Consider the following 26,805-nt stretch of genomic DNA (forward strand, 5'->3'; position numbering starts at 1 on the left):
TCCCGGTGTGGACGAGGGCACAGGCGGCAGGGAGGATGAGCGAATTGACCACAGCACCGTGGTTCAGAGCACCATTCAAGTGGGGAGAGAAAAGAGAATTGTAATAGGGGATAGCATAGTTAGGGGAATAGATACTGTTCTCTGCAGCAAAGACAGGGAGTCCTGAAGGCTGTGTTGCCAATCTAGTGTCAAGGTTAAGGACATCTCTTCTGGGATGGAGAGGAACTTGGAGTGGGAGGGGAAGGATCCAGTTGTCGTGGTCCACGTAGGCGTCAATGACATAGTTAGGACTAAGGTTCTGCTGAGGGATTATGAGCAGCCTGGGGCTAAATTAAAAAGCAGAACCACAAAGGTAATAATCTCCGGATTACTACCTGAGCCACGTGCAAATTGGCAAAGGGTAAATAAGATTAGAGAGGTAAATGCTTGGCTCAAAGTTTGGTGTGGGAGAAATGGGTTCTGATTCATGGGGCACTGGCACCAGTACTGGGGAAGGAGAGAGCTGTTCCATTCTGACGGGCTCCATTTGAACCATGCTGGGACCAGTGTCCTGGCGAATCATATAACTAGGGTTGTTGATAGGACTTTAAACTAATTAGTGGGGGGGGAGGGTTCAATTGAAGGGAGGTTTCAAAAATCAAAAAGAAACGAGAGAGCAGAGGTGCAGGGTGGTGAAGAGGCAAACGATAATCAAAGTGTAACAGGAAGGGGCAGAAAATATAAGCAGAAGAGTGCAGCAAAAATTCGAACCAGAATGAGTAATAATTGCAAAAAGTCAAAGCTCTTTATCTGAATGCACGCAGCATTTGTAACTAGATGAGTTGGCGGCACAAATAGAAATGAATGAGTATGACTTGATAGCTATTACAGAGACATGGTTGCAGGGTGACCAAGACTGGGAACTCAATATTCAAGGGTATTCGACGTTCTGGAAAAATAGGCAAAAAGGAAAAGGAGGTGGGGTAGCTTCGTTAATAAAGGAATATATCAGTGCGGTGGTGAGTAGTGATATAGGTGCAACAGATCGTGATGTGGAATCAGTTTGGTTGGAAATAAGGAATAGCAAGGGGAAGAAGTCATGGGTAGGAGTTGTCTATAGACCCCCGAAGAGTTGCCTCACTGTAGGACAAAGTATAAATCAGGCATGTAAGAAGGGTGCTACAATTGTCATGGGTGATTTTAATCTGCATATTAACTGGACAAATCAGATTGGCAGAGGTAATATGGAAGACGAATTTGCAGAGAGCATCGAGGATTGTTACTTAGAGAAATACGTTACAGAACCTACCAGGGAACAGGCTATTTTAGATCTAGTAATGTGTAACGAGGTAGGATTAATAAGAGATATTGTAGTTAAGGATCCTCTAGGGGAGGACGATCACAACATGGTCAAATTTCAAATTTAGTTTGAGGGCGAGCAACTCGGGTCTCAAACCAGTGTCCTCAATTTAAACAAGGACAATTACAGAGGTATGAAGAAAGAGTTGTCTAAAGCGGGCTGGGAAAATAGACGAAGGGGAAGGTCAGTGGATGAGCAGTGGCAGACATTTAAGTAGATATTTCATAACACTCAGCAAAAATTTATCCCGGTCAAAAAGAAGGACTCGATGAGAAGGATGAACCACCCGTGGTTAACAAAGGCAGTCAAATAGAGTATCCAATCAAAAACTCAGGCATACAAAGTGGCAAAAGTAGGCTGGAGGATTGGGAATTTTTTAGGAACCAGCAGCAGATGACTAAAAAGCTAAAAAAGAGGGAGAAAATTGCTTATGAAAGTAAATTGGCAAGAAATATAAAAACAAACAGCAAGAGCTTCTACGGGTATATAAAAAGAGAGTAGCAAAAGTGAGTGTGAGACCCTTGGAGGATGTGACTGGAGAATTGATAACGGGGAACAGGGAAATGGCAGATAGTTTAAACCAATATTTTGCATCGGTCTTCACGGTGGAGGACACAATAAACATCCCCCAGATATCAGATAAGCAAGGAACTAATGGGAGGAAAGATCTTGTAACAGTTTCCATCACGAGGGACAAAGTCTTTGACAAAGTTATGGGACTAAAGGCAGACAAGTCACCAGTACCTGATGGCCTACATCCAAGGGTTTTAAAGGAAGTGGCTGCAGAGATAGTGGAGGCATTGGTTGAAATATTCCAGAACTCACTGGATTCCAGGAGGGTCCCAGTGGATTGGAAAACTGCTAACGTGACGCCCCTGTTCAAGAAGGGAGGGAAACAAAAAGCAGGAAACTATAGGCCAGTCAGCCTAGCATTGGTCATTGGGAAAATGCTAGAGTCCATTATTAAGGAAGAAATAGCAGGACATTTAGAAAAGCTTAACGCAATCAAACAGAGTCAACATGGTTTTGTGAAAGGGAAATCATGTTTGACAAATTTCCTGGAGTTCTTTGAGGATATAACAAGCAGAGTTGATAAAGGGGAACCGGTAGATGTAGAGTATTTTGATTTCCAGAAGGCATTCAATAAGGTGCCACAGAAAATGATTATTGCACAAGATAGGAGATCACGGTATTGGGGGTAATGTATTAGCATGGACTGAGGATTGGTTAACTCACAGAAGACAGAGAGTCGGGATTAATGGGTCTTTTTCAGGTTGTAAAGACGTAACTAGTGGAGTGCCACAAGGATCAGTCCTCGGGCATCAATTATTTACTATCTATATTAATGACTTGGAGGAGGGGACAGAGTGTAATATATCCAAATTTGCTGATGATGCAAAAATAGGTGGGATGGCATGTTGTGATGAGGACATAAGGAATCTGCAAGGGGATATAGATAGGTTGAGTGAGTGGGCAAAAACTTGGCAGATGGAGTTTCATGTATGAAAGTGTGAGGTCATGCACTTTGGTAGGAAGAATCAAAAGGTAGATTATTATTTAAATGGAGATAGACTTCAAAAAAGTGCAGCACAGAGGGATCTGGGTGTTCTTGTGCATGAAACACAAAAAGTTAGCATGCAGGTGCAGCAAGTAATTAAGAAGGCAAATGGAATTTTGGCCTTTATTGCTAGGGGGTTGGAGTTTAAAAATAGGGAAGTCTTGTTACAACTGTACAGGGTGTTGGTGAGGCTGCACCTGGAGTACTGTGTACAGTTTTGGTCCCCGTATTTTAAAAAGGATATACAAAAGGATTGGAGGCAGTTCAAAAGGGATTCACCAGGCTGATTCCTGGGATGAAGGGGTTGTCTTATCAAGAATGGCTAAACAGGTTAGGCCTTTATTCATTAGAGTTTAGAAGAATGAGGTGTGATCTTATTGAAACGTACAAGATTCTGAGGGGGCTTGACAGGGTAGATGTTGAGAAGATGTTCCCAGTAGTGGGGGAATCTCGAACTAGGGGACATAGTTACAGAATAAGGGGACACTCATTTAAAACTAAGATGCGAAGGAATTTCTTCTCTCAGAGGGTAGTGAATGTCTGAAATTCTCTGCCCCAGAGAGTTGTGGAGGCTAGATCACTGAAAGTATTTAAAGAGGAGGTATATAGATTTTTGAAATATTGAGGAGTTGAGGGCTATGAGGAGCTGGCACGAAAGAGGAGTTTAGGTTTTGGGCAGATCAGCCATGATCTTATTGAATGGCAGGGCAGGCTTGAGGGGCCAAATGGCCTGCTCCTGCTCCTATTTCTTATGTTCTTAGGTTCTTATGTCATGACTGCTGCCATGCCCCAGGCATGTGTGCATGGCTTCTTCCATCGAGAGATTGGTGACCCTCATGGAGAGCCACATTCCACAGATGCGCCATGACCTGCAAACCCTCGCCTTGGCCATGTCTTTAAATCAGCAGTGGCAAGAGGAGGACCGGGAGCATGGAGAGTGTTCCCGCTCCTAGTCCTTCTCTGGAGAGCAGAGAGGGTCCAACGACCCTTGAGAGGGAGGAGGAGATGCTGCGCTCCATATCTGGGCCCCTCAGGGCAGTTCAACTGTGGACACCAGCTCTTCAGCATCTCCGCCAGTGAGTCCAGCTCCAGCAGCCGCAATGCCTGAGGACAGCCCCGCACCAGTGCAGGAAGCCTTTAGGCAGCTGGGACCCTCCAGGCCTCAGGCACCCAGAGGACGACCGTCAAAGTCATCATAGGCCAAGGACCAGCCTGATCAGCAGCCAGCCTCCAGCCCAGCTGCAAGCGCAGAGGTTACACTGCGAAGGAGCACCTGAAAATGTATTAAAAAGACACTTTGACACACATGGGTATTCATGGGTGTGACAGCTATGTCATGTGTACTTTAATTAAATGCATTTCACTGCCAATCATCAATGTTAATATCTGAAAAACCCGGGCTAGATTTTATGGGCCCCCTGAGGCGGGGTTGGAGGCAGGGGATCCCAAAGAATCAAGACGGGTGGGGGTTGCATGCGGGTGCGTAGGGCCATCCCATTGCCAAACAATTTTCTTGGGGTGGGATAGGCCGACGATGGCCTTCCCTCCTAGAGGGCAATTAATGTCCTTAAGTGGCTTATTAACGACCACTTGAGGGCTTCTTTCCCCCTGTCACTGAGATCTTCACTGTGATCCACTGGGAGCCCTCCACCATGCGAGGAGGGCGCCCTGTAAAACGAGGCACCTTCCCTGTGGGCTCGGGGGATTGTCTTTCCCCCGTGGGCAATCTGTGGCCCATGGAGGACCCTGACTCGGAAACAATGCATTGCTCAGGACCTCCCTCCTTTATGACCACCCCCCCTCCCACCTTGCTGGGGCCTACCAACCTGCTCCCAGCGACCTACCTCATTTACTGGGGTTCCAGTGCTGGACCTGGGGCCAAAGCCTTCGCAGTACCATCAGTGACCACCGCTCCCAGTGGCGCTGCCGATACTGCTGAGCTGCCATCGCTGTGATTGGCCGGCAGCTCTTGGAGGTGGGATCCTGGTGATCCCGGCGCTGGAAACTTCAGCTCTGGAACAACGGAGGATCGCGACGGGAGGGTGCCAACAGGCCGAGGCAGGGCTCCCCCAGCCTTTTCAGCCCAGCAAGGGGAGCCCCGCCTCCTCCCCAAAATCTAGCCCCACTTTCCACCATGGTGTGATTGCGTGTCCTGCAATTTCATCATAAGCCTTAAAGCATTGCCAATGTGACCACCGACATCATTAACATGACGATATGCATGGTTTAATTGCATGAATGATGTCATAAGGCCACTGGCTCAGCCTGTTGCTGTCATTCATGTTGGAGAGACAGATGTTACGGAGGCAGAGGACATGCATGATGGTGAGTTTTGTTAGCAAACGTATTTTTTGAAATTCATGGATGTGTAAACATGCAGTTATTAATCTCTGCCTTGCCCCCCTTGCGCGCTGCTCACAATGTCTGGCCTCCATCACCGCTGTCTGATTTTCCATGCGTGCTTGGCCTTGTGTGCCCTCTGTATCTTCTTCGGTGGAGGATGTGTCATGCTCCTGTATTTCTTCAACTTGCAAGGCCTCCACCTTCTATAGTGCGATGTTGTGTTGAACGCAGCAGACTATGACGATGCACGTATCCCTGTCTGGTGCATAATGAAGGGCTCCACAAGATATATTGAAGCAGCAGAACCACGTCTTCAGCATATCAATGGCCTGCTCGATGGTCGCTCGGGTGGATCAACATCAGGTGTTGTAACAGTCTTCAGCATCATTGCTGGGGTTCCTTACTGGCGGCAGAAGCCATGTCATCAAGGGGTAGCCCTTATCCCTGAGAATCTACCCTTGAAGGCGAGCGGAGAGAGTGAGAAGCAATGGCACCTGGGACTGGTGAAGTATGTATGAGTCATTGCAGCTGCCCGGGAAGCAGGCACACACTTGTAGGAAATTCTTTCTGTGGTTGCATACTAATTGGACATTAATTTAATGAAATCCCTTTCTGTTCATGAAGGCGGCTAGTTGATCCGTGTTAGCCTCGATGGCCATATGTGTGCACCTGTGGGAAATCTCGCAATAGCCCTAAATCCAGTGACTCTCTTGGCCTGACTCTTGGGGTCTGTCCTGTAACGTAGTCGCTGGACCTCCTGAACAGAACATTGGTCACCTCCTTGATGCAGAGGTGCACTGTGGATTGAGAGACCCCATACATGTTGCTGGTGGATCCCTGGAATGATCCAGAGACATAAAAGTTTAGGGCCAAAGTAATTTTGAGGGCCACAGGCATAGGGTGACCAGCAAAGCCCATTGGTAGCCAATCATCATTCAGCAGTGCGTTGGGGTCTTTGATGGCCTCTCTGGACAGCTACAGTCATCTCTGGCAGTTGTGCTGAGACATCTTCAGCTATGTCATCCGAGTCCTGTACACTTACTGGCGTATCCGGACTCTTCTTTGACTTGACGGCTGCTGCTGCTCCCATCTAGGAGCTTCCTGTTGAACCATAGCTGTCTCTTGGGCCCTCCTTTGGTGGAGATGCCTCAGTACAGCAAGGGGAACCAGGGAAACTGGGTGAACTGTATCCATTTCTATCCTCCTTGTACGTTCGGCCTCCTTCAAAAGGTCAGGTACAGCTATCTGAGCAAAGATTTGTGTTAATTTTGATTCTGCAGGATTCATGCAGGAGCTCTCTGGTATGGATTGATGTTGCTCTCACAACTTTTCAATAAGTGCGAGCCATTGTGACCATGCCAATCTTCTTCTTTGGCCTTCTTGTCTCGAGAGACAATGGGTAAGCGCCTGGAGGTGGTCAGTGGTTTGTCCATGCCAATACCATTTTAGTAACCTGCACTGGACCCCCCCAAAAAAACAACCTATACAGTTTCCAAGTTCTCCCCCCCCCAACAGTATCCACTTGCAGAGATCCGTCCTTCCCTCATATCTGCAGATTGAGCTCGGCGGCAATGTCCGATGTGAAAAAAAATTCCACAAGATAACAATGGATAACTTGGCTAATTTTTGCAGGCACCAAGGATTCTTGCCTTGGTGCAGCCAGCTTTTCAAAGATGGGAAAGTGAAGGCCTGTGAATGCTGCATGTCATGCATAAAATTGCGAAAGTCTGGTAGGATCGCAGTGAATTAGATACAAATTCATGCAAAACAGTATGTAACAGAATTAAATTACAATCCCGTCGTGTCACAGCAGAGGTGCCGCCACAGCACTTCGCCGCCTCCGAGAAAATGGGAAACTGGCATTACAGCATCATGGTCTGTGGTGGACGACTGTGCTCTGATTCCTCAGCCCCTCCGCCAAAAAACCCGCCTTCTAAAGTGCATGAAATCTAGCCATAGAAATGTGAATATATGAGGGAGAGAGTAATACACAATAGAAATGTGAATAGCTGAGGGGGGATAATACACTTTGGAAATGAAGATATCTGAAGGGGGTAGCGCACACTAGAAATGTGGATACCTGAGGGGGTAATACACTATAAATGTGGATATCTGTGTGGATAATGCAGACTAGAACTGTGGATATCTGAGGGGGGAATAACACTATTAATGTGAATATCTGAGGGGGTAATACACACTAGAAATGTGGGTATTTGCGGGGGGATAATACACACTGGAAATGTGGATATTAGCAAAGGGTAACACACGCTAGAAATGTGGATAGCTGATGGGGTAATACACATTAGAAATGTGGGCAGGTGAGGGGGTAATGCATACCGGAAATGTGGATATCTGAGGGAGAGGGTAATATACAGCAGAAATGTGGATAGCTGAGGGGGTAATAAACACTAGAAATGTGGATATCTAGGGGGTAATACTCTTCAGAAATATGGGCATCTAAGGAGGTAATACACACTAGAAATGTGGATATGTGAGGGTGGATAATACATCCTTGAAATGTAGATATCTGAAGGTGTAATACACTGGAGAAATATGGGCATCTGAGGGGGTAATAAAAGAAAGAAAGAAGAATACACACTAAAAATGTGGATGGCGGGGGGGGGGGTGGGGGGTGTTAAGGTACAGTATAAATTCAATTTCTTACGTCTTTCTTGGGTGATATCTTTACCCTCTGTACCATTGAGGACGTAACTACCTCTTAAGGTGCTACATTTGAATATTGGCACATAGGAACAGGATTGGGCTATTCAGCCCCTCAAACATGTTTTGGCGTTGAATTAGATCTGGCTGTTCCAACACCAGAGCAGATTTGATAAAAGGTGAGTGGCCATCTCCATTTACCATCTCTAAATGGGCGAGGTACTAAATGAGTACTTTGCATCAGTATTCACCAAAGAGAAGGACTTGGTGGATGATGAGTTTAGGGAAGGGAGTGTAGATATTCTGGGTCATTTCGATATAAAAAAGGAGGAGGTGTTGGGCGTCTTGAAAAATATTAAGGTAAATAAGTCCCCAGGGCCTGATGGGATCGACCCCAGAATACTGAGGGAGGCAAGGGAAGAAATTGCTGGGGCCTTGACAGAAATCTTTGCATCCTAATTGGCGACAGGAGAGGTCCCAGAGGACTGGAGAATAGCCAATGTTGTTCCTTTGTTTAAGAAGGGTAGCAACGATAATCCAGGAAATTACAGGCCGGTGAACCTTACGTCAGTGGTAGGGAAATTATTGGAGAGGATTCTTCGGGACAGGATTTACTCCCATTTGGGAACAAATAGACTTATTAACGAGAGGCAGCATGGTTTTGTGAAGGGGAGGTCATGTCTCACTAACTTGATCGAGTTTTTTGAGGAAGTGACGAAGATGATTAATGAAGGAAGGGCAGTGGATGTTGTCTATATGGATGTCAGTAAAGCCTTTGATAAGGTCCCTCATGGCAGACTGGTACAAAAGGTGAAGTCACACGGGCTCAGAGGTGAGCTGGCAAGATGGATACAGAACTTGCTCGGTCATAGAAGACAGAGGGTAGCAGTGGAAGGGTGCTTTTCTGAATGGAGGGCTGTGACTAGTGGTGTTCTGCAGGGATCAGTGCTGGGACCTTTGTTGTTTGTAGTATATATAAATGATTTGGAGGTCTGATTAGTTTGCGGACGACACAAAGGTTGGTGGAGTTATGGATAGTGATGAGGATTGTCAGAGGATACAGCAGGATATAGATCGGTTAGAGACTTGGGCAAAGAAATGGCAGATGGAGTTTAATCCGGACAAATGTGAGGTAATGCATTTTGGAAGGTCTAATACAGGTGGGAAGTATACAGTAAATGGCAGAACCCTTAGGAGTATTGACAGGCAGGGAGAACTGGGCGTATAGGTCCACAGATCACTGAAAGTGGCAACGCAGGTGGATAAGGTAGTCAAAAAGGCATACGGCATGCTTGCCTTCATCGGTCGGGGCATACAGTATAAAAATTGGCAAGTCATGCTGCAGCTGTCCAGAACCTTAGTTAGGCCACATTTGGAATATTGCATGCAATTCTGGTCGCCACACTACCAGAAGGATGTGGAGGCTTTGGAGAGGGTACAGAAGAGGTTTACCAGGATGTTGCCTGGTCTGGAGGGTATCAGCTATGTGGAGAGTTTGGATAAACTGGGATTGTTTTCACTGGAACGACGGAGGTGGAGGGGTGACCTGATAGAGGTTTACAAAGTTATGAGTGACATGGACAGAGTGGATAGTCAGAAGCTTTTTCCAAGGGTGGAAGAGTCAGTTACTAGGGAGCATAGGTTTAAGGTGCGAGGGGCAAAGTTTAGAGGGGATGTGTGAGGCAAGTTTTTTACACAGAGGGTGGTGAGTGCCTGGAACTTGCTGCCGGGGGAGGTGGTGGAAGCAGGTACAATAGCGACGTTTAAGAGGCATCTTGAGAAATGCATGGTTAGGATGGGAATAGAGGGATATGGACCCCGGAAGTGCAGAAGGTGTTAGTTTAGGCAGACATCAAGATCGGCGCAGGCTTGGAGGGCTGAATGGCCTGTTCCTGTGCTGTACTGTTCTTTGTTCTTAAATACCATATGGGAGCATAGTGTAGGTTAGATATCTTAATCAACAGAAGAGGGAACCTCTGATGCAGTCTTTTGCCTCTCAAGTTACCTGTTATAGTGGGTAAAAGAATGTGTACATTGAGAAGTTTTGTAAAATAGGTGTTTATGTTAGTTTTTCGTAAATATGATTAATAAGTTCATGATCTTTGAGTAGCTTTATTATTATGATATTAGGCTTTGTTTCAGGACATAAACTGAAAATGTACAAAATCTGTTGGCACAGGGAAATATTGGCAAACTTCTATTGAAACGGCATTATAGCCTTTAACTCGTTATCACACTCACCATTTTTAGATTTGGAGTTTAGTCATTGCTTGTGAATATTTGATATTTTTCCTTTTACAAACTGTAATCTTCTCTGTATGGCAGTCTATGCTGTGATGTTGTGAGGTGAGCCGTCAGTCATTCTGAGTGCCTGGCTCTAGAAAATTCAATATTCCAAAGCAGGGGAAGCAGCAGTAAATGATGTCATGTGATAGGAAAGAGGATAGATAACCTGACATTGACCTCATTAGTAAGGGATTCAGTAAAACCCAGAATAATCGTCCAAATTCTGTGAAATCGTTTCTGACAACACTGACAGTTTTGTCCAAAATGTAAACTAACAAAGTTGCAATATCCACTCAGCTTTAATCAACTTTGGAGAGTCTTGCTTCCTCGCCTCACAACTATTCTTCACAGTCTTCAGTTTCAAATGTACGCTTTAGTGCATACCCTCAAAATACCCTCTCCATCATGTTCAAATCCAGTTAAATACATTTCACAGAATGCTCTGTTTTAAACATTCTAAACATTTTAAGCACTCCCCATGTTCTGTTCAAAGGCTTCTGACTGCACCCTCCACAGCAGTTAAGCCCTTCAAGAGATATTTTCTACCACGCTTGCATGTTCTTAAACACACACTCGACTTCTGTCAAGGATTTTTAAATTGGCTGTTTGCTATTTATGTCTCTTTGTTTATATATCTTCTCAAATATATCTCCTTGCTGTTGAAGGATTGACTACTCCAATCCCAAAACTCTGCTGCCCATATCATAACCATTCACCCATCAGCCCTATTCTCACTGACCTATGTTGGCTGTCAGTCTGGCTATGTCTAGAGTTTAAAATTTTCATCCTTGTTTTAAATCCCTCCATGACCTTACTCCTCTCTGTCTTTGTAATCCTACAGCCCTATAGTCCTCTTGGCCTCTTGTACATCCCAGATTTTTATTGCTCCATCATCAGCAGCCGTGCCTTCAGCTACCTAAGGTCTAAGCTCTGGAGTATCCTCCTTAAACCTCTCTGCCTCTCTACTTCTCTGTCCTCCTTTAAGATGCTCATTAAAATCTACCTCTTTGGCCAAGCTTCCGGGCATCTGTCCTAACATCATCTTATATGGGTTGGCATCAAACTGTGTTTGGTAACTTTGTTTCTCTCGCCACAGATACTACGTGACCTGCTGAATATTTCTAGTATTTTCTGTTTTTATTTCCGATTCCCAGCATTTGCAATATTTTGCTTTTGTTTGATAACACTCCTATGAAGTGCCTTGGGATGTTTTACGTTAATGTGTAAATAAATGCAAGCTGTTGTTGCTATTCCTTAAGTTTACTTTTTGTTATGCGGCTCTTGTCGCCTGCTTGATATTTCTCTACTTGTACGCTGAAGGAAAGTTCATCCTTATATAAAAATGGCCTTAAAAATCTCTCATTGTTTTATTTTTAATTTCTACTTATCCCCATTTGACTTTCATGGGTATGTAAGGTCAGTATGAGTATAAAGCAGGGAAATCCATATTAGAGTAACTGGCATGAGTTTACTCACCTTCCTTCGTCAAGCAGCCAAGTGTAGCATTATATGCTGGTAGCCCTTTTCACGAGACAGCAAACGTTTCATTGAGTGAGGGAGTCAGGCCAATGTTATTGTCTTTGCCACTTGATTGACTGTAGAAAATGGCTTTTGAACCTAACATTTAGTCAATCAAATGCAATTAAATTAAAGGTTGTTTCCACCGTCCAACATGTTTAGTTTAGTTTAGAGATACAGCACTGAAACAGGCCCTTCGGCCCACCGAGTCTGTGCCAACCATCAACCACCCATTTATACTAATCCTACACTAATCCCATATTCCTACCACATCCCCACCTGTCCCTATATTCTCCTACCACCTACCTATACTAGGGGCAATTTATAATGGCCAATTTACCTATCAACCTGCAAGTCTTTGGCATGTGGGAGGAAACCGGAGCACCCGGAGGAAACCCACGCAGACACAGGGAGAACTTGCAAACTCCACACAGGCAATACCCAGAATTGAACCCGGGTCCCTGGAGCTGTGAGACTGCAGTGCTAACCACTGCGCCACTGTGCCACCCCAACATGAATGGTGAGAAAAGGCAGATGAGAGATTTTAGAATTGGGAAAGAATTTATTAATGTGAATAGGATTAAAATCGAAGTTAATTATGTAATGCAGAGCAAGAAAAAGTGAGTGGAAATATGAGATAACAGGATGTGTACATGGAAGTTTATGTAAAATAGGTTCTTATGTTAGTTTATGGTTAATATTAATAAAGCCGTGGTTCCTGATCTTTGAGTAAATTTATTACTGTAATGCTAGGGTTTGTTTCAGTACATAAACTGAAAATGTACAAAACCAGTTGGCACAGGGAAATAGGGATTTTCTTGAACCTTTTGGCAATCAGAAAGACCTCTTTTGTTGGTCTTCTCTCAATTCAGATTCCACGATCTAGCCTGTGAGTCAGCTCCTGATGTTAAAGCTGTTAAATTATAGTCCACAGATTGACAACAGAATTGCAGATCCAGGTACTTAATAGCACAAATCCTGAGATTATTTGTGAAGGACCTTTGAAATCAAATTTTAAGAGACCAATATAAAAGCAGCTTTAGGGCTAATCTACCAACAAGCATTTGTTAGTTCTTCAATTTTCTGTTCTTCACATCTGTGTTATTTTGTTCACCTGAAATTTTATTACAGGATCAAATCTAACTGTGCACTGACTCCTGATACTTCAAGTATATCCATTTCCAGGTTCCTAAACTTGAAGAGCCGGAATGCTTTCTTTTATTTGCGCATGAGTTGTGAGCATCACTGGCAATTTATTGCCTTTATTGCCCATCCCTAATTGCCTTTGAGAAGGTGGTGATGAATCACCTTCTTGAACCATTGCAGTCCATATGGTGTTAGGGAGGGAGTTCCAGGATTTGGACTCAGCGATAATGAAAGAAGGGTGATATAATTCCAAGTAAGATATTTTGTGACTTGGACACAAACATGCAGAATTTGGTGTTCCCATGATGTCCTTGTCCCTCTGGGCAGTAGAAGTCATGGACTGGCATCTGCGTGGCAATGTGGAAAGTTGCCCAGGCATGGCCTGTCAACAAAAAGCAGGTCAAATCCAACCAGGCCAATCACCACCCCATCAGCCTACTCTCAATCATCAGTAAAGTGATGGAAGGTGTCATCAACAGTGCTATCAAGTGGCACTTGCTCAGCAATAATCTGCTCATTGATGCTCAGTTTGGGTTCCGCCTGGGCCACTTGGCTCCTGACCTCTTTACAGCCTTGGTCCAAGCATGGACAAAAGAGCTGAACTCCAGAGGTGAGGTGAGGTGAGAGTGACTGCTCTTCACATTAGGGCAGCATTTGACTGAGTATGGCAACAAGGACCCCTGGCAAAATTGGAGTCAATGGGAAACAGGAGGAAACCTTTCTGCTGGTTAGAATTATACCTAGCACAAAGGAAGATGGTTGTGGCTGTTGGAGGTCAATCATCTCAGTCCCAAGTCATCATTGCAGGAGTCCCTCGGGGTAGTGTCCCGGGCCCAACCATCTTCAGCTGCTTCATCAATGACCATCCCTCTATCATAAGGTCAGAAGGGGGATGTTCGCTGATGATTTCACAATGTTCAGCACCATTCGTGACTCCTCAGATACTGAAGCAGCCCGTGTAGAAATGCAGCAAGACCTGAACAACATTCAGGCTTGGGCTGATAAATGGCAAGTAACATTCATGCCACACAAGTGCCAGGCAATGACCTTCTCCAACAAGAGACAATCCAACCATCTTTCCTTGATGTTCAATGGCATTATCATCACTGAATCTTCCACTATCAACACCCCGGGGTGACCATTGACCAGAAACTGAAATGGACCAGTTGCATAAATGCTGTGGCTACAACAGCAGGTCAGAGGCTGGGAATTCTGTGGTGAGTAAGTCACTTCCTGTCTCCCCGATGCCTGTTCACCATCTACAAGGCATACGTCAGGAGTGTGATGGAATACTCTCCACTTACCTGGATGGGTGCAGCTCCAACAACATTCAAGAAGCTCGGCACCATCCAGGACAAAGCAGCCTGCTTGATTGGCACCCTATCCACACCACCTTCAACATTCACTCCCTTCACCAACACACAGTGGCAGCAGTGTGTACCATCTACAAGATGCACTGCAGCAACTCACCAAGGCTCCTTCGCCAGTACCTTCCAAATCCGCAACCTCTACCACCTAGAAAGACAAGGGCAGCAGATGCATGGGAACACCACTACCTGCAAGTTCTCTTCCAAGTCACACACCATCCTGACTTGGAACGATATCGCTGTTCCTTCACTGTTGCTGGGTCAAAATTCTGGAACTCCCTTCCTAACAGCATTGTGGATGTACCTACACCCCAAAGACTGCAGTGGTTCAAGAAGGCAGCTCACCACCATCTTCTCAAGTGCAATTAAGGATGGGCAATAAATGCTGGCCTAGCCAGTGATGCCCACATTCCATGAATGAATGAAAATAAATTTGAGAAGTCCTGTCTGAGAAACCTTGGCGAGTTGCTGCAGTGCATCTTGTAGATGGGACACACTGTGCGTTGGTGGTGGAGGGCGTGAACGTTGTGGATGGGGAACCAATCAAGTGGGCTGCTTTGGCCTGGAAGGTGTCGAGCTTCTTGAGTGTTGTTGGAGCTGCATTCAGCCAGGGAAGTGGCGAGTATTCCATTACACTCCTGACTTGTTCCTTGTAGATGGTGGACAGACTTTGGGGATTCAGGAGGTAAGTTACTCACTGTGGAATACCTAGCCTCTTACCTGCTCTTGTAGCCACAGTATTTATGTGGCTGTTCCAGTTAAGTTTCTGGTCAATGATGACCCCCAGGATGTTAATAGTGGGGATTTTGTGATTGTAGTGCCGTTGAATGTCAAGCAGAGGTGTTTAGATTCCCTCTTGTTGGAAATGGTCATTGCCTAATACTTGTGTGGTGCGAGTGTTACTTGCCACTTATCAGCCCAAGCCTGAATGTTGTCCAGGTCTTGCTGCATGTGTGCATGAACTGCTTCAGTATCTGACGAGTTGCGAATGGTACTGAACATAGTACAATCATCAGCAAACATCCCCACTTCTGACCCTATGATGGAGGGAACATCATTGATTGGAACAGGTGAAGATGGTTGGGCTTAGGACAAATATTTATGCCATAACAAATGTTCATGATCTTGCTATAGGTACTGATAACCACCTGCTGGCAATCTCTATTTTTGACCCCATCATAGAAGGATTGCTTCCATTTTTTAAAAATGTTACTTTCACATATCAGCAATGTTATGAACATAGGAACAGAAGTAGGCCATTCAGCCCTTGAGCCTGTTTTGCCATTAATGAGATTATGGTTGATCTGTACCTTAACTTCAACCACCTGCCTTGGCTCCATATCATTTTATAGCTGTATCGAGCAAAAATCTATTGATCTCACATCTGCTTTCTGTGGCAGAGAGTTCCACACTTCTACTATCCTTTGCATGAAGGAGTATTTCCTAAGTACTCTCTTGAATGGCCTGGTTATTACGGTTATGCCCCTCCCTGTCCTGGACTCCCCACCAGCGAAAAAATTTCTATCTACTCTATCAATACCTTTCAAAACCCTAAAACCCTCAATAAAATCATCTCTTAAACCTGCTGTATTCCAATTTATATAATCTTTCTTCGTAATCTACCCCTTGGAGCTCTGGCAATATATTGATGAATCTGCACTGCATTCCTTCCAAGGCCATTATATTCTCTGAGGTGCAGTGCCCAGTACACAGTATTCCAGATGTGGTCTAACCAGGGCTTTGTGTAGCTGGAACAAAACACCTTCCCTTTATATTAAAGACCTCGTTATAAAAGCTAACATTCCATTAACCTTTTAAATTATTTTTTCTACCTGATCACTACATTTTAGTACATGGACCCTTAAATCTCTTTGGACCTCCACTGTTCCTAGCTCTTTGTCATTTAAAAAATACTTGGATTTATCCTCTTTTGGTCAAAAATAGACGACCTCATACTTAAATGTGTTGAAATCCATTTGCCACAGTTTCACTCACTGAATCTTGTCCATTCACTTAATCATATTATGGGCAGATCTCAAGTACCTGGCATTGCTAGAGGGGTTTGGGGGAAATGGTACCAGACATTGACCAGCTCTCATCACTAGCCCATCAACCTTGTCTACAAGGGGGCTAGATGCCTTCAGCTGCTGCTACATTTTATTTAATACAAACTGGAAAGTGCTGGAAATAATCAGCAGATCAAGCAGCATCTGTGAAGAGAGAAGCAAATATCAGTGACTTTTCATCAGAACTACATTTTCTTTGGTTGCCTTTGGGGGAACTGTACCCTGTCCCCAGGTGCTCCTCCTTGCACTGGCTGGGATTTATTTAATCAGGCGTACCAACCAGCTGGCAGATCCCAAGATGGGGCCAAGGGAACTTCTGTCCTGGAAGTCCTTTCCACTTGGCTATGCCTCCACTAATGCAAGGTCTAACCATGCTTGTGGCAGGTGGGGAAGCTCAGCACTGGACAAGATTCCATGGTAAGTAGCTGGAAAGGGCGGGATTCGATGCATACTAGCAATCTCCCCTGGGGACCCTGATGAATGGTGAGGATGCTGTAGAAGACCAGTGTAACCTCTAAATCTGATATCTTAATCATTATATTCTGCATCACATACAGTCTTAGGAAACACACCCTGATGACCTGGATAAAATTATTTGTACTTGCACCCCCCTGGTTGTTCCCTCTGACACGTAACCACTGGGGTATTGAAATGCTCTATAATCATCATGCTTTAATTCCCTGCAATCCCTGTTGCTCTTGCATGCCTAAGTATTCTTCTATATCCTTATTAAACTTTAGCTGTTGCCTGATAATTGTTAGCTTTATTGCTTTGCTGTTATTATTGTTCCTGCTTTCTACCTGATTTTTTCCCCTCACTATCTTCTCTCCCCTTATTACATCCATTCTTTTGATAGCTGGCACTGATAATTAACTTTTACAGGTGGGAAATCTCATTCCTTCAGATACTAATTATTGTTGAAGATTTTTAAAAAATTAATAAGTTTAATTTAACTGTTATTTTATCTTTCTGTCTCTTGTATCCCTCTCTTAATCCCATCTTGCTTTCCCTCTCTTTATTTTGCTTTCTGTACCTGAATTGGCAGTAAATTAAATACTCTAACTTACTCTTCTTGGCACAACATGAAGCGTCACTACAGCATTTTGTTTTCGGGTTTATTGCCTTTACACTTTCTATTTGTCCATATATGATCTCATCTTTTACTGCAATATTACTTGGCCACAGCTTTCTACAGTGGCTTCAGCTGATGTGATATATGTTTTGCAGAGGATGCTGAAGAACAAGAAGTTCTTTTAATTCTGAGTATAAAAAGAGATTGAGGGCTGAAAGTATACATTGAAAGAGGCTGTGTAGGGAAAGTAACATGCTAAGTGCAGAAAACTGACAGAAACTAGATTGAAGCTGCATTTCCTCACAAGCTATAATGCAAATATAATTTGAATTAAAAAGTTCTCTGCTTCTTTTGGCAAAAGTCCAAAAGTTTTCTTTCAAAAGGGAAGTAACTCAAGTGTTGGAAATCTGAAACAAAAACAAAACATGCCGGAACTGCACAAGAAGCCTATTGTTACGACCAGGTGAGAAAAGGGTTTAGGGGTTCCCTCTCAGCCTTTGCCTGGTTTAACAGTAACAGGGTTTAATGTTTTAAAACACTGTTTTAACTCCCCCTCAGTGAATCCTTGTTCACTGCTCTCCAATTGTAAGGCAAAGAAATCAACCAGACAAGTTTTCTTCGATTTAAACCAGAAAAGGTGTAAGTTTATAAACTTTAAAATGCTAATTTGGTTAAAACTACAACGAATACGTGACGCAACCGTGTTAGCATGCATACGCGATATACACACACATTCAGATAGAGACAGAAAAGGAGAAAGAATAAAGGGGAAAATTTGAAGCAATAGATGGAGTTCATTTATTGCCCTTTGAGTTTAATGTAGAGTCTTTGATTGCAGTTAGATCTTGTCGTTTTGTTGGGGCCCAGTGCACACTTTCAAACTTGTTTTGATGTTGCAGGCTTCTCTCTTGAGGTTTAAGTGACTTCAATGGACCTGGAAATTCATGACAGAGCGCCAGGGAGAGAGACCTTCCTTCTCTTGTCTTCAAAGCAGTCCCTGACTTCAAACTGTTCAGTGAGTACAATTCAAACCTCCAAGTTGGCCAGCAAGTTAGTCATATGTTTTTTGTAGATTCTCCATCTTAGCAGACACCCTCAGTGCAGGGTGGATAGAATACTGGCTTGTTACACATGGCTGGTGATCAAAATCCAGTTTGGTTATTTGGATCAGGGAGCAATTCCATTGTCTCTCCAGGCACTGTCTCTTAGAATGCAAATGTTCCCAGCCACTGCTGATCTCTTTAAACAAGTTATCTGTTCAGTCCAGCAACATTTAAAAATTAATGTTCATATGATGAAATTAATATGACTCATTCTTGGCAGGTGGGGTCTTCATGATACCTATCAACACATGAAAAAAAGGAAAGTAAAATTAATGTTTCTGCTGTAGACCCTGACACAAAACTTTGACAGAACTCCAAAAGCTGTGTTCCTTTTTTCCACCCACTGCTGCTGCTTTAGTTTAAGGTTATTTTTCTAATTTTCGTTTGACTCTTCTTGGGCTGTTCCTCAGGACTAGGAGCCTGTTGGTACCTGTTGCACGTGACCACATTTCGTGTGCGAATCTCAATATGCTATTTGACCTTGTCAGTTATCACAATCGGGCCTGATCATGTCCTATGTGACAGCCTACAGGAACAGTTTCCAGCAGGTCAGTCATTGGATACTGACTAGCAATGAGAACATGGCTGATTTTCTCACTCCCTAGCTCATTGTATCATCCCTATGGTGACCCAAACAGATATCAGCAAACTCAGTACAGACCCTAAATTGCACCAGAGACCTTCTGGGACTGTGTGGCTCAGTTGCACACTGATAATGATCAGAATACTTAAAAACTAAACCAAAGGAGCAGCAACATTGTAAGTTTTGGATTGGTGTAATCTCATGGACTACAGTGTGTTACAACTCAATACACAGCAATGACCTGCGATGGTATTTTCCAGAATTCAGCTTTTCGTTGGGGCCCAGTATTCTTCTTAAACCTTGTTCACTGTGGAAGACTTCTCTCTTGGGGTTCATGTGGCTTCAGTGGATTCAGAGGCTTGAGAAAGATGGAGCAGACAGGAGCAATCTTCTCAGTCCAGGAGCAAACAGACACGGAGTTCAAGCTGTTTGTACAATTCAGAAAAACCCAGGTTGCCAAGCAGGTTAGTCATGTGACTAACTGGTCATACCACATCTTGGATTCTGTCACCTTAGCAGTCTCTGGAATGCTCTTCTTACACACAAGTCCTGGTGATCAAGGTCCATTGTGGATTGAATTTGTCAGAATTTGTCCTTCCAGTCACCATCTGTTGATAGGCAAATGTATTTTCCAGCCACAGCTGATCTGTTTAACAATTACTTTCTTCACTCCATTAGCAGTTTAATATCAAAGTTCATGACAAAATTAATTTGCTTCTTTCTTGGCAGGTGGGGGCCTAGCATGACAGTTGCTGTAATGTTTCTTTACAGACTATCCATTGTCTATGTACTGTCAGATCTTTTAATGTATTTTCCCAATCCACCTCAGCCAATTTGCCTTCATAATTTCCTTTGTTCAAATTTAACACCCTGTCTTCAGATTGAACTACCTCACTTTCAAACATAATGTAAAATTCAAATTATGGTCACTCATCCCTAAAGGTTCTTTTACAACAAAATTTTAATTAGCCCTTTCTCATTACATAATACTAGATCTAAAATTGCCTGTTCTGTAGTTGGTTCCTCAACCTACTGCTCCAGAAAGCCATCCCGAACACATTCCAGAAACTCATCCTCCACAGCATTAGTGCTCATTAGGTTTATCCAATCTATATGCAGATTGAAGTCACCCATGATTACTGTATTACACATGCCACAAGCTTCTCTAATCTCCTGATTAATACCATGCCCCAAACTACCACTACTGTTTGGTGGCCTATAAACTGCTATCAATGTTTGCTGCCCCTTTCTGTTTCTTAGCTCCACCCAAACAGATTACACATTTTGTTCTTCCAATCTGAGATCCTCCCTTACTGATGTACAGATTCCATCCCTTATTGTCAGTGTAATACCACCTCCTTTTCCTTTTTGCCTGTCCTTCCTAAATGTCGAATATGCTTGAATATTCAGTTCCCAGTCTTGGTCGCCCTGTAGCCACATTTCCGTAATGGCAATTAGATCATATCCATTTACCTCTATTTACGCCTTTAAATCATCTACTTTGTTGCGAATGCCACACGCATTAAGGTAGAGTGCCCTTAACCTTGTATTCTTGACATTCTGCATTCTAAACAGAGTTGATGCTTGCCTTTGTTTCACCTGCCTTCTAATGTCACTTGCTACTTTTCTACCTCCTGTTGTCAGCTTTACTTCCTTCCAATTTGAGCTACCCCTCAGGTTCCCATCCCCTGACAGGCTAGTTTAAACCCTTCCCAACAGCACTAGCAAATCTCCCTGCGAGGATATTAGATCTGGTCCTGTTAAGGTGTAGCCCATCCATCTTGTACAGATCCCATCTGCCCCAGAACCAGTCCCAATGACTCAGAAATCTGATGCCCTCCCTCCTACACCAATTCTCCAGCCACATGTTCAATCGATCAATTCTCTTATTCCTATGCTCACTAACACGTGGCACTGGGAGTAATCTGGAGATTACTACTTTGGAGATTCTGCTTTTTAATTTTCTTCCTAAATCCCTAAAATCTGCTTTCAGGACCTCTTCCTACATATGTCATTGGTACCAACGTGGACCACGACCTCTGGCTATTCACCCTCCCCCAGAAGGATGTCCTGCTGCCGTTCCTTGACATCCTTGACCCTGGCACCAGGGAGGCAACACCTCATCCTGGAGTCACATTTACTGATGCAGAAACACCTGTCTGATCCCCTGATTATCAAATCTCCTATCACTATTGCTATTCTACTCTTCTTCCTCCCCGCCTGTGCATCTGAGCCACCCATGGTGCCACAGACTTTGCTCTGGCTGCATTCCCCTGAGGAACCATCACTCTCACCAATATCAAAAATGGAAACCTGATTAGCCAGCAAGATAGACTCAGGGGACTTCTGCACTGCCTGCCTAGTTCTTAGATTGCCTAGTAGTCACCCATTTCCTCTCTGAATGCATGCTCCTATCCTGCAGTGTGATCACCTCCCCAAACATGTTATCCACATAGTCCTCTGCCTCACAGATGCACAGCAGTGACTCCAGCCACTACTTGCGTTCCAAAACCCAAGCTCAAGCTTCTGCAGCCGCTGACGTTTCCTGTGGACGTGTTCATCTAGGACATGTAGCATTTCCATGACTTCCCACATACCATAGGACATGCATTCCACTTGGCCAGGCTGACCTACCGTTACATAACTTTAAAAGCTTGTTATTGCAATGAGAAGTAAAATAACTTACCAGTTACTCACCAATCAACTTCTTCCCCTGTACCAAAGAGAGAGGCAGCTACTGGAGGCTGAAAAAAGGTAGAAGAAAGAAAGGCACCCCTCCATCATGCACCAAACTCCCACTTTATACTCTGTGCACTCAAATTTATTTTCTTCTTAAGTTATGTTGCCCTCCTTACCAAACTCTCTGTGCCCTCCAGCAACACTCAATGTAGACAAGTAGCACTGAGAGTTGCCTGAATTTATACTCTGAGCAACAGCTCAGAAACCAGTTTAAATTAGCTACCTAATTAACTAGCTACAGCTATTCTCAGAGTGTTTGTATACCCCTGTTTAAAACTGCAAGAAACCTAACTTACCTCTTAACAGAAATAGGGGAATTTCAATTAATTGCTATATGTAAACTAAACAATAATTAGCCTTGAGAGATTAACTCTTAAAATTCACTTCCTTACCAAACTCCCTTCTTCACACTCAATACCTTATCAACTTTAAGTGCAGACAGCCTATCCAATACCTCCTCCTTATCAATTTTAAACCCTTCATGCGTCTGAATTACCTTCTTTTTCACCAGGACCTGCACAGCATCTTTTTCCTTGGTAACGACAGATGCAAAGTAATCATTTAATACCTCAGCCATGCCCCCAGCCTCCATGCATAAATACCCTTTTTGGTCCCTAATTGGCCCCACTCCTCCTTTTACCACCCTTGTACTATGGAAGACTTTTGGATTCCTTTTTATGTTAGCTGCCGGTCTCTTTTCGTACTCTTTCTTTGCTTCTCTTATTGTTTTCTCACTTCCCCTCTGAACCTTTTATATTCGCCCCGAGGTTCTCAATTGTATTATCCATCTGACATCTGTCATAAGCACACCTTTTCTGCTTTATCTTAATCTCTATCTCTTTCATCATCCAGCGAGCTCTGGATTTGTTTGCCCTATCCTTCCCCTTTGTAGGAATATACCTTGACTGTACCCGAGCTATCTCTTCTTTAAAGGCAGCCCATTGTTCAGTTACTGTTTTGCCTGCAAACCTTTGATACTTTTGTAACTTCATAACTGTTTTCACTGTTGTAATATAGGAAAGGCGGCAAACAATTTGTGCACAGCAAGCTCCCACAAACAGCAATGTGATAATAACCAGATAATCTGTTTTTGTGATGTTGATTGAGGGATATATATTGTCCAGTACACTAATCTTTGCCAGTTCTGATGAAGGGTCACAGACCTGAAACGTTAACTCTGTTTCTCTCTCCATAGTTGCTGACTATTTCCAGCACTTTCTTTTTTATCGCTGGGGATAACTCCCTTTCTATTCTTCCAAATCGTGCCACTGGATCTTTTATGTCCACCTGAGAGGACAGATGGGACTCAGTTTAACGTCTCATCCAAAAGACAGCACCTGTCACAGTGCAGCAGTCACATGAAGTGTCAGTCTAGATTTTTGTGCTCAAGTCCTTCAGTGGGATTTGAACCCAAAGCTATCTAACTAAGAAGTAAGCGTTCTACCCATTGAGCCACAGCTGATGTACCCAGTACTATTGCTGCCTACCCTGCTTATTTAATATGGAGACCAGCATACTTTCTATATGTTATATAAGGAATAAAATACTCTGTACAAAATACAGAACATTCTGCATAATGTTACATATAAGGGTAGGGGGTGGTGTAGTGGTGTCACTGGACTAGTAACCCGGAGACCCAGGGTATTTCTCTGGGGACATGGGTTTGAATCCCACCACAGCAGAAGGTGGAATTTGAATTTAATTAATAAATCTGGAATTAAAAGCTAGTCTAATGATGGTCATGAAACCATTGTCGATTGTTGTGAAAACCCATCTGGTTCACTAATGTCCTTTAGGGAAGGAAATCTGCTGTCCTTACCTGGTCTGGCCTACATGTGACTCCAGAACCACAGCAATGTGGTTAACTCTTACATGCCCTCTGAAATGGCTGAGCAAGCCACTCAGTTGTATCTAACCGCTGACTAAAAAAATATAAGTAATATAGAATAGGATATGTAATGTAGAATATAGAATACTCTTTGAACAATTTTGAATGGGCAATAATGTGGGGGAGCTGATTGTTAACTCACTAGTCTGATTTCAATAGAAATGAAAATCAGGTGGTTTTCATAATGGCTGTTCCAGTTTACACTGAACTGGTGAAGGGGAAGTTTACTTAGCGTGTTTATTATAAAGAGAGAATACCAAGTGAATTTCACAGAGAATACCATATTCTGTATAGTTAGAATGAATACTCACACCTATACTAATGACTGACAGATTCACTACAAACTGTACAGAAATCTGTCTGACATGTTTCAGCAGCATTACAGGTAGCTTGACCAAAAGTTATAATACAGATAGTCTGAGTGCAGAACACGCGTAACAACCTTCTATTCGATATTGGCTGAGGAAGCGAAAACACAGATGACAATATACTCTGCTAGGCTTACAAGGTTCTCAAATCCAGTCCTGTCTTTGTGGTAAGGCTGCTGGATTTTGTTTTCTGACTGCTTCATGTTGTACTTGGTGCTGTGCTGCTCTGCATCCATTATAGATTGAGCAACTTTGCTCCCAAGGAAGGTGTTGTAATGAATACGATGTGAGGTGAGAAGTGATGAGAGTGCAGAAAAAGTAGTCCCAGTCCCCAAAACTAAATAAATGATGATAGTTATAGATAATGGAGGAAGGTTTCCTCTGTGTGCTCTGTGTTATGAAACCATTTATATTGAACATGTTGCGGATTTTGTAATCATTGAGCACAGTTAAAATTTCTCCCCATGCCCTGCACCCCATGTCTCTTATAGGAAGAGTTTAAAGATGACTTGTTTATAAAAATGTCTACCTGAGGATATTTGAACAGTCAAAGTTGAAGGCAGATATTTAAGACATCCTAGTGAAAGGTTGTTGACATTTGAAACATGCACACCTAGCAATGGTATTAAAAGGTTCAAACTGAAATACAGAAGGTAAGTATAAGGAAGTTAAACAGTGTAGACTCTTGCCTTTATTATATTGTTTCTTTCCTCCTTGGACACATAGCATTACCTAGGTGAGATGACAGGAGCTGACCTACTTCGAGTCCTTTGCTGTGCGATCAGACACTACGAGGTTATAAGGCTGGTCTGGGTTGACTCTGTTTGAACTGTTTAAAAGGAGGTCATTGCCATTGTTCCTAGAGCTGATGTTACTATTTCTAGTATTGATCAAAAAGAATGAATATTGGAAAACAGGAAATGTTGGAAATGCACAGCAAGCCAGTCAGCATCTGAAAGTGAGTCTTTCGCTGATTGACTGTTGTGCACACCTATGGAACAAGATCTACAGTAGGACTGCCCTGGTAGAGCCATCATTTCAGCCTGTTCTTGCCCTAATGAACTGATTTCTTCCTATCTTGACTCCATTTTTTCTCCCCTCGTCCAGTCTCTTCCTACCTACATCTGCGAATCTTCTGATGCCCTCCGCCACTAGAACAGTTTCGGTTTTCTGGGCCTAACCGTTTCCTTTTCACCACGAATGCCCAATCCCTCTATTTCTCCATCCCTACCAGAACAGCCTGAGGGTTCTCAGTTTCTTCCTTGAATGAAGGTCCAACCAGTCCCCATCCACTACCACCCTCCTCTGCCTGGTTGAACTTGTTCTCAGATTGGAAAACTTCTCCTTTGACTCCACTCACTTCCTCCAAGTAAAAGGTGTTTCTTTGGGTTCCCGCATTTGTCCTAGCTTTTTTGTGGGATATATAGAACATTAATTTTTACAGTCCTCCTCAGGCCCACTCCCTCACCTGTTTTTCCAGTACTTTGATGCTGAACCTTATAAAGCTCTGGTTAGGTCACAACGTGAATATTGTGGCTAGTTCTGGTCACCACTCTTTAAGAAGGATGTGAGGGCCTTGAGAAGATACAGAGAAGATTTATCAGAACGGTTTCAGGGATGAGGGATTTTAGCTACAAGTTTAGGTTGGAGAAGCTGGGGTTATTCTCCTTGGAGGAAAGGAGATTGAGATTTATAAGACTGACAGGTTTGGATAGGGTAGACAAAGAAAATGCTGCTCCCATTAGCTGTTGATACAAGGACTAGGCGACAAAGATTTAAGGTTTTGGGTAAGAGTTGCAGGGTGTATGTGTGGAAGAATGTTTTCAAGCAGCAAGTGATAACAACCTGGAACTTGCTACCTACGTGGATGGTGAAAGCAGAGATGATCAATGATTTCAAAAGGAAATTGGATGGACACTTGAAGGAAATAAACCTATAAGGCTAAGGGGATAGACCCAGGGAAGGGGACTGTTTGGATTGCTGTACAGAGAGCCAGCATGGACTTGATGGGATGAATGGCTTCCTTCTGTGCCGTTATGACTCTATCAGTCTATGACTACATTGGTGCTGTTTCCTGCTCTTGCCCTAAATTGGAAAATTTCAGCAACTAGGCTTCCAATATTCACCTTTTCCTTCATTGACAACTCTTCCCTTCCCTTCCTCAACTTCTCTGTCTCAATATCTGGGGATAGGCTACTGACTAATATCCAATCTAAGCCCACTGACTCCCATAGCTATCTTGACTACACCTCCTCCCACTTCACTTCCTATTCCATTCTCCCAGATTTTCCATCTCCATTGTATCTGTTCTGATGATGTCATCTTCTATACCAGTGCTTCCGATATCTGTTTCTTTTTCCTCAACCAAGGATTCCTCCTCCACCATGGTTGACCGGGCCCCCGACCATGTTCGTCCCATTTCCCACACTTTGGCTCTCACCCTTTCCCCTTCCTCCTAGACCATAATAGGGTTCCCTTTTCCTTAACCTCCACCTCACCGGCTTCCACATTTGACAGATCATCCTCTGCCATTTCTGCCATCTCCAGTTTGGTGCCACCATCAAACACATCTTCCCCTCCCCTTTCAGCATGCTGAAGGGACCACTCTCTCTGTGACACCCTGGTCCACTCCTCAATCACCCCCAATAGCCTCTCCCTTTCCTCTCGCTCACACAGCACAGGAGATGCTATATCTGTGTTTTTATATCCTTCCTTCTCATTGTCCAAGGCTCCAAACACTTCTTTCAGGTCAACAGCAATTTACTTGT

The sequence above is a fragment of the Heterodontus francisci genome, chromosome 11, assembly GCF_036365525.1.
Source record: "Heterodontus francisci isolate sHetFra1 chromosome 11, sHetFra1.hap1, whole genome shotgun sequence".
NCBI lineage: Eukaryota > Metazoa > Chordata > Chondrichthyes > Heterodontiformes > Heterodontidae > Heterodontus > Heterodontus francisci.